Source organism: Petaurus breviceps, unplaced genomic scaffold (assembly GCF_028583685.1).
Source record: "Petaurus breviceps papuanus isolate PSGF00001 unplaced genomic scaffold, PetGlider_PUasm1.0 90845, whole genome shotgun sequence".
Lineage (NCBI taxonomy): Eukaryota > Metazoa > Chordata > Mammalia > Diprotodontia > Petauridae > Petaurus > Petaurus breviceps.
The window spans coordinates 22,394,627-22,403,344 of record NW_027187359.1 but is presented as its reverse complement, the minus strand read 5'-3'; the positions used below and the strand labels follow the sequence as shown (position 1 = coordinate 22,403,344).

Here is an 8,718-nt window from a genome sequence, read left to right as displayed (position 1 = left end):
GTGGTTGTGGGTTATTCAGCACAGAAACATGCTCCCTCTGGTTCTGTGTGCCTTGAGTGTAATAAAGACAGAGACTGTAGCAAATCTATCTCAAGCATGACAGAATGCAATCCTATGAACATATTTACAGAGGAGTCTGGGAAAGAGCATCTCCTCCCAGAGAACTCAATGCTATGCCATAAAATTCTCCTGTGTTGCTTGTCCCTAAGCTTTTATTTCAAGGGCAGGAACACAGGAGGAGGGAGCACGCTAAACAAAAAGATGCAGTGTACAAATGAAAGGTACAGTTTTAGAATGAGAGGGTGTCAGAGGAAGTATTTAGAGAAGGTCTCATGAATGGGCAGTGTGTGTCAGGGAAGTATATGCCCTCAATCAAGCAAGCAAGCAACAAGCATTCTGATGTACTCCAGGCATTATGGTAGACAAATATAAAATATAATGAATGAATCAGTCCCTATTCTCAAAAAACTTACACATTCTAACTTGGAGGCTAAATATATATGGAACAAATATAAACAGACTAAACACAGAGTAGTTATTGTGAAGTATTTTGGAAAAGAGAGCACCTGTGGTTGAGGGGATCAGGAAAGACTTCATGACTGAGTTGCATTTTAAAGGAAAAGGAGGATTCTATGAAGTGAAAGTGAGGAAGCAGTTCATTCCAGGGGTGGGGTACAGCCAGTACAAAGGCAAGGAGGTGGGAGGTGGGGCGTCATAGGTGAGGTACAAAGATAAAACCAGCTTGGTTAAATTGCAGAGGGAAAGAGGAGGAATAATATAGAGTGAGGCCAAAAAAGTAGGTTGGGCCCAGTTATTTTTTTAAAAAATTTTTTTTAAGCAGTCAGGGTTAAATAACTTGCTCAAGGTTACACGGCCAGTTATTTCTGGGTGTGGTGCTAAGTATCTGAGCCTGGATTTGATCCCCAGGTCATCCCAACACTGGAGCCGGTGCTCTTACTCGCTGAGCCACCTGGCCACCCCTAGGCCCAGTTATAAAGGGCAAAGCAGAGTTTGTATTTTATACCGGAGGCAATAAAAACCCACTGGGACTTGTTGAGTAGGGGGTGATATGGTCTGATTTGCATTTTAGGGAGATCATTTTAGGGGCTACATAGAAAATGGACTGGACTGTGGAGAAACTTGAGGTGAGAGGTAATAAGAACCTGGACTAAGATGGTGGCAGCGTGAGCAGAGAAAAGCAGTCAGAGAAGTAGACAAAATGAAGAGAACTGCTGATGTGGCACATTTCACTTCCACATATTAGAAGGACTGGGATGTAGAGAATGTACTCTATACCCTGGGCAGAAGTCCCATCTGTCGCCCTGCAGTGGGAGTCAAGGACCTGAGTCTGCCTAAGGCCACATTTCCTCTGGGTGAGAGGAAGAATGATGGAATTGTTGATCAGTGTCAATAAGTAAATCCTCTCCTACAAAGAGGAAGACTCATACCCACTCCATATAGGAACTCAATTGGTGACTACAGTCATATAAGAATGAATCAATACACATATGTTATTGCCTTTGAGAAAACTAGCTAGCCAAGGTTTTGTGAAGTATTCAATATTTTATGGGCTTTGGACCTGATTATGGTAGGTAGAGAGGGGTTACATAAAAATTTTCTTTACTCTTTTTGTTGTAAAAGACCTTAACAATATCCAAGTTCCTCTATAATCAGTCCCCATTCTAACCATCCAGCTACATTCTCCACTCTGCTCCCCCCACCAGGGGCATCTTTTCTCACTTATGGGCTCCCCCAGAAAAGCTACCCAGGTTTTAGGTACTCTGGGGATCAGCACTCAGGCAGTAACTCTTGAACCCATACCAACGTGTTTCCCTTTACCAGTCAGCTAGAAGATTCATTAATTCAAACAAAAGATATTAAATAGCACAGCAAATAATGTGACAAATGAAGCTTCCCTCTGCTACCACCCCCACTAAGCACACATGAGAAGCATTTTTCCTTTTCTGTTTTTAAAATAATTAATGTTTTATATATTTATGACCTGTCCCTCTCACTGTCTACTCTATTGAAAAGGAAGGAAGGAAGGAAGGAAGGGAAGGGAAGGGAAGGGAAGGGAAGGGAAGGGAAGGGAAGGGAAGGGAAGGGAAGGGAAGGACCACGGACATATCTGGAAATGTGTGCATCTTTCTGCATTCTTAAGTTTAGCACATCTCTGGCAGGAAATGAGTAGTGGATTTCATCTTCAATCTTCTAGATTTGAAGTGGCTTATCATTGCATTGATCAGAGTTCTAAGGTCCTCAAAGTCCTTCATAGTTGTATTTGGGTCCTCCCAGTTTCCTCCAGAACTGTTTTATCATTTCTTATGGCATAACAATAATCTGTTACATTCATATATCATATTTTGTTCAGTCAATCATTTCTCAATCAGAGAGCAGTTCCTTAGTTTTCAGTTTGGAGCTACTATGAAGAGATCTGCTTTAAATATTTCTGTATATAAAGGGCCTTTTCTTTTTTTGAACTCTTTGGAGTACAGGTCTATAGTGGTATAAAAGGATAGGCACAATTTAATAACCTTTGAGAAATAGTTCCAAATTACTTTCCAAAATGGTTGGATCAATTCACAGCTAGACCAATAATGCATTAATATGCCTGTTTTCTCAGTCTCACAAACACTTGTCATTTTCATTTTTTGTCATTTTTTCCAGTCTAATGGCTGTGAGATCATTGCTTTAATTTGCATTTCTCTAATTATTAGTGATTTAGAGCATTTTTCATATAGTTGTTAATAGCTTGAATTTCTTCCTTTGAAAACTCCTTGCTCATATCATTTGACCATTTTTCTATCTTTGTTTTATAAATCTCAATCAGTTCCTTATATATCTTAGGTACAAGACTTTATCAAGGAAACTTGCTGCAAAGATTTTTTTCCCACTATCCCATAGAGTTATCACATCACCAGTGGAGAGAAAACACACATGGCTATGGAATACCCTTGTAGGACACATACTTTATTGCTCTTTCATTGTTTCATGTTCTTTAGTTTTGTCTGCCCCATTGAACTGTGAACTCCCTGAGGAAAGGATCACATTTTATTTGTCTTTGGTATCTTCCTGGTCCATACCTCAGAGTTACACTGATTAGACACTCAATAAGATGATTGGTTGATTGATCAGAATGAATAAATTTTTTTTAATCTATAACTATCTACTGTAGGAAGTGCATGGAATGATGTCCAAGACGTTCAATAAATCAATCAAAAAGTATTGAATAAGTATCTACTGTGTGTCAAGCACTAAGCAATGTTCAAGTTATTATAATAATAGCTAACATTTATTTCTATATATTATCTCATTTGAATTTATATATCACTTCTTTTTCCCTTTTACTGCTGGAGGAATCAGGAAAGGCCTCATATTGGGAGACTGCCTTGAATAGAAATACAAAAGATTGCACGAGGCAGAGGTAAGAAGAAAGTTTATTCCTGTCATGGGGCACATAGAGCCAGTGCAAAGGAAGGGACTGAACCACATCACTGAAATCTTCACTCCTCTCTCCCAAAATAGTGGGGCTCTCTGACTTTATTGATGAATGAAGACCTCTAAAATAAAAATAGAAAAGAAATGGAAACAAACCTTGATGTTTTTTACTTCTTTTTTTATAAAATAAACATTTTATTGCTTCATTTGACTTTAGATTGTGGTTTTATATATGATTTTTATTGTTTGAAACAAAAGCAACCTAATGGGTGCTTTTGTTGATGGTTAATAAGTTTAGAATTTTTAAATGACTTAAAAAAAAAAAAGAAGAGTAGTTGTTTCCCAAGCTGCCTAAAGGCAGAAGTCACCTCTTCAGTGATGCTCACTGGTTCCATGGGAGAAAAGGAACCAAGAAGAGCAAGCCTTGTGAGATTTCAGACCCTATTCAATTCAATGCTTTTGCATTCCATCCAACCCACCTGGCATTTATTAAGCATTGACTTCATGCAAGGCCCTCAGGACAAGTGCTTAGGGCTTATTCTTCCATTAAAACTCATTTCTAGCCTAAGCTAAGCAGACCATAGCTGTGATAGAGGCTGTGGTCGTTGCCTGGGCCCCAAGGAAAAGAAGAAGTGGTCAGAGAAGAGAGCAGAGCAAGAGCCTCAAAACAGGACATGTCCCAACTGGCCACTCTCTGGGACCCCACCCCCACCCTAACACCCTTCCCCCTCATGAAGAAGGCAGAAGATGATGAACGATCAACCTGAGAGACAGAACATGCTTCCTAGAACCTCAAACTCAAACCTCACGTGGTACAGGCCTCTGGCTGGGTGCCTAAGTAATGAAAGACTAGAAATTATAGAACAGTGGCTCTGATCGATGGTGTCAAACTCAAACAGAAATGAGGCCACTGATCCATATATGCCTGCAGCATATTGACTTAATTTTAAAATATAATGCTATCTATATTTTATTATATTTGCATTTATTTTGTTAAATATTTCCCAATTGAATTTTAATATGGCTCAGGAGACTGGGGATACCTGCAGGCTCCAAGTTTGACTCCTCTGGCTCTGAATGTCTTGTAAAAGCACTAACATTTTCATGAGGAAAGTGAAATGGATGGCATCTGGTGGGGGGAAGGAAACAAAATGACAGGAGCCCCAGCAATGACAGTGGTGGCAGCAAGGATCCAAACATCAATGGAAGCAAAAGAAACCAGGTGATCGTGGAGTTGGAAGTGGAGAGACACAGAGAGAGAGATGTTGTATAGACCTAGAGGCAGCGGCAGTGGAATGATGGAGCACTGACAAACATAGCAGAGATTGCAGGCTTAACCTGAGGATAGGCCAGAGCCAAAGAGCAATGAGCCATAGGGCCACGAGAAGGAAGAACAAACCAGGCCCCTACCTTCCCCTGGTAATGTCAATCATGTGGACTGTGTGGGTGAAGAGGAAGAGCATTGACCCTGTAGTGATCCAAACTCTTTCCCTTCTTGGGAGCCCTCATTTTCAGGATGGTACTGTAAGTTTGACTGGATAGGTTCCTGTAAAAAGTAGAAGCCATAAAAGGAAAAAAAATTTTTATTTACCAAATAATGGCAGGAGTTCTTAACCTTTTTTGTGTGCCAAGAACTACTTTGATAGTCCTATGGGGTCCTATGGAATCCCCCTCAGGTAATATTTTAAATGCATAAAATAAAACAGTATTACAAAGGAAGCCAAATTCATTGAAATGCAATTATCAACTGGGGTGGCTAGTTGGGACAGTGAATAGAGCACTGGCCCTGGATTCAGGAGGACTGGAGTTCAAATCTGGCCTCACACACTTGACACACTTACTAGCAGTGTGACCTTGGGCAAGTCAGTTAACCCCAATTGCCCTGCCTTCCCCCCTCCAAAAAGAAAAAAAAATAATAAAGTACTTACCATAAGATAAAGTAGGTAAGTATGCACTTTACAAACCTGAAAGCAACTCCTTAGATCTTTCTTAGGGGCGGCTAGGTGGCGCAGTGAATAGAGCACCGGCCCTGGAGTCAGGAGGACCTGGGTTCAGATCCGACCTCAGACACTTAACACAAAAAACAGCCATGTGACCTTGGCAAGTCACTTAACCCCAATTGCCCTCCAAAAAAAACAAAAAAAAGAAATGCAGTTATCATAATATGCTTTAAAAGACAAGTTCATTGACTCCAGATTAAGAACCTCTGATATATAGAATCAAGTATAAATCCTCAACATTCTTTACTGTTTTAAGTATCTTCTATGGTCTATGCCTTGTTAACTTGGAGCTTGCAAGATAACTGAGGACACCTAAATGAGAACTAGAAAGGAATCAAATCCTGATGTTCCCAGGGAAAACTCATGGTAGGGACATGATCCAAAGCATATTAATTATTAAGAAACTATCAAAACTGAACTGATACCATGTCACTCCAGCGGGATAGAGAAGCTCAATTATCTAGACATCTATTGGAGCTTTATCTTTCCAAAAGCTAAGCAGCTAGCAATTTCTTCATTTGCCTGAATGATAATTTCAGGAGGTCAATGGAATGTTAATGGAAGGGTGCACTTGATTCTGATCAACAAAGAACTGCTGATATAGAAATGATGGGAACCTTGGGGGGAAACAGAGGCAGCTAGATGACACAGGGACTAGAACACTGGACCTGGAATTAGGAAGACCTGAGTACCAAATCCAGCCTCTTACTTGCTGTGTGAACCTGGGAAAGTCACTTAACCTCTATCTTCCTCAATTTCATCTATAAAATGGGAATATTAATAGCACCTCCCCTCCCATGGTTGTGGTGAAGATAAAATGAGATAACATGTGTAAGGCCTTTTGTAAACCTTAAAGAGCTATATCAATACTTGATATTATCAACACATATTAGAATGTGTGATCAAAGAGAACTAGGCATAGTCTGATACAAATCCTACAGGTTTTTTTTCATTTAAGCAAATATATACTAAGCATCTAAACAAGTACTCAACTAGATGATAGGGCAGAACAACTTAAGAGCTATTTAACTTTTATTTTGACTCTGTTTTCTTTGCCAAGGAGGATAATTCTCTTTTTAATTTTAATTTATTTGTTTACTTTTTGATTACAACATTCATTCCACAATCCCTTGAGTTGCAAATTTTCTCCTCCTCCCTCTCCTTGACATTAGTCAAGTTGTAAAGAAGAGTTATAACCAATGGAGGGAACAATGAGAAAGAAGGAATGAAACAAAATAAAACACAAAAGAGAGACAGTGGGGCAGAGCCAAGATGGTGGAGGAGAAGCAGGAAACTCCCTGGCCTCCCCCCACAACCACCTCAAATACCTATAAAATATGACTCTAAGCAAATTTTAGAGCTACAGAACCCACAAAGTGAGAGAGAAACAAATCTCCTGCTGAAGGCAGCCTGGCAGGCCAACAGGAAGGGTTCATCACAGCGTGCTGGGATTCAAGCTCAGTCCTGCATGAGCTGCATGGTTTTGGCCCCAGGGAGGCAGTGGTGGCCAGAGCAGACTTCAGGAGAGTGAATCACCAGCAGCTGTGGTGGTTTCCAAACTTTTCAACCCATAAACGCCAAAAAAGAAAGTAAAAGGTCAGTGGGAACTCTGCTGGAAAGGAAGGGCACAGTCTGGCCCCTGCCCCCAGGGCTGGAGGTGGTGAAGGCACAGCGTCTGCGGCTGCAACGTCTGCCATGAGGCTGCCTCAGGAGCTCCTGGCCTACAGATTGTAAGGGGACCAAGCAACCATTCAGAGGGTAATCACTCTTGCTTTGACCTGCTTGGATCTAGATTACGGTCTTGGGTGGAGGTCCTGGCGTGAGAAACACCAGTTTGCCAGTGTAGTGTCAATAGAGAGGGCACCCTCCTCAGACCTCTGACAACATTTTCAAAAACCTCAGCTATTTGGGACAAAGTTCTCCTCTCTGGAAGCAAAGTTCTACTGTGGCAAAGAGCTCAAAAGTCAAGTAATTGACTGGCAATATGAGCAAGCAGAAAAAGCACAATCAGACCATAAAATACTTTTTTGGGGACAAAAAGGATCATAGCACGGAATGGGAGGAAGACAACAAAGTCAGAACTCATGTATTAAAAGCTTCCAAGAAAAAAATGAATTGGTTACAGGTCATGGAGGAGCTCAAGAAGGATTTTGAAAATCAAGTAAGAGAAGTGGAAGAAAAACTAGGAAGAGAAATGAGAATGATACAAGAAAATCATGAAAAGAGAGTAAACAACCTGACTGAAGAAAATAATACCTTAAAAAAATAGACTAACTCATATGGCAAAAGAGGCCCAAAAAGCCAATGAGGAGAAGAATGCCTTAAAAAGCTGAATTGTCCAGATGGAAAAGGAATTTCAAAAACTCACTGAAGAGAATAATTCCTTCAAAATTAGAATGGAGCAAATGGAAGCTAATGACTTTATGAGAAATCAAGATGCTATAAAACAGATCCAAACAAATGAAAAAATAGAAGATTATTGAAAGAATTAGCAGATGGCATTGCTGAACATCAGTGATGTCTGAATGATCATATGAAAATGGCAGTGGTACCATAGGAGTAGAGAAGAGAAATAGGGCAATTTTTTTGAAAGAGGGGAGGAAAAAATAGTCTTCAAACTATAAGCCAATGGGCTTGACTTGGATTCCTGACAAAATCCTAGAATATATTATTAAAGAGATAGTTTGTGAACATCCTGTCCATGCTCATCTTCTCTAAGAAGCATTGTAGTAGTTGTTGGGGACATATCCTGTAAGGGTTGGCCTATATGGTACTAGGTCTACATTGCTAGGCCCTAGCTGACACAAGCGACTCCATATTTGATCCCCAGTTGACCTATATATTGGGAAGTTCCTCTGTACCTAATAACTAGCTTAGTCAGATTCATTCATTTAAGGTACAAAGACTTTCCAATAAGGGAGAGGGTCACAGTTGGGCCACCTGATTACCTGCTACCCCAAGGTCCTCTTCCTATTTGGGCTATATGAATCTGCCCAGCAACAGCAACCAGATATAAGGACAGAGACCCAGAATTTGGAGCTCTCAGCTGGAATATTCATCCCACCATACATCTGAACCATTGCCTATGCTTACCTATGGGACTGAAAGGATGGGGAACTACATACTTGCATGTCTGTACATAATACATTTTCTGACTTATATATGATCCATTAGTGCTTATATGCCTTCTTGGCACTAACCCCAAATCCTTTCACACGCCTGTTGTGTAGCTAGCACCAATTGAGGAAACCAAGGAGCTCCTGATCTCTCAAACACACAA

The 8,718-nt window shown here is 40.4% G+C and overlaps 1 long non-coding RNA gene across 2 annotated transcripts in view; it reads right to left on the bottom strand.

Annotated features, from left to right (window-relative positions):
* Positions 1-3,425: 3,425 nt before the first annotated feature.
* LOC138149289 (uncharacterized) overlaps positions 3,426-8,718 on the bottom strand; it is a 20,636-nt gene continuing 15,343 nt past the window's right edge. Inside the window, exons 3-5 of one of the 2 annotated variants that reach the window (XR_011165276.1) lie at positions 5,403-5,562; positions 4,849-4,984; positions 3,426-3,560 (exon numbers count right to left, since the gene is read on the bottom strand). This is a non-coding gene — a long non-coding RNA (uncharacterized lncRNA). The remainder of the gene's footprint in view (positions 3,561-4,848; positions 4,985-5,402; positions 5,563-8,718) is intronic. The other variant, XR_011165277.1, reaches the window with a different exon arrangement.